This window comes from Nematolebias whitei, chromosome 22 (assembly GCF_014905685.2).
Source record: "Nematolebias whitei isolate Nwh7 chromosome 22, NemWhi1, whole genome shotgun sequence".
Classification (NCBI taxonomy): domain Eukaryota; kingdom Metazoa; phylum Chordata; class Actinopteri; order Cyprinodontiformes; family Rivulidae; genus Nematolebias; species Nematolebias whitei.
The window spans coordinates 31,291,584-31,292,031 of record NC_056519.1 but is presented as its reverse complement, the minus strand read 5'-3'; positions in this window follow the sequence as shown (position 1 = coordinate 31,292,031).

Below are 448 nucleotides of genomic sequence, written 5' to 3'. Positions count from 1 at the left end.
TGATTCATAAATCTATACCATTCCACGTGACAAGGGTTATTAAGGACAGGGCTGGGAGGTACATTATTCTAGAGGGCACACTTATCACAGAAAAAATAAACTTAATTAATATTTACGCTCCAAATGTTGATGACCCAAAGTTTTTTCAAAATCTCTTTCTCACAATTTCTTCTCTGTCTGGCAGTTGTATTATAGCAGGAGATTTTAACTGCACAATGAACCCAGAATTGGATAGAAGTTCAGGTACTGACAACTCTCATTCTAAAAGTAGACAAACAATTCAACATTTTATGAAGGAACTTGATTTGATCGATATTTGGAGGGATATGAATCCCAAGACTTTAAAATACTCGTGCTTTTCAGGTATACATAAGTCATATTCACGTATCGATTATTTTTTTAATTTCCGCCATCTTGAGATATAAAATAAGAGACTGTCAATATGATA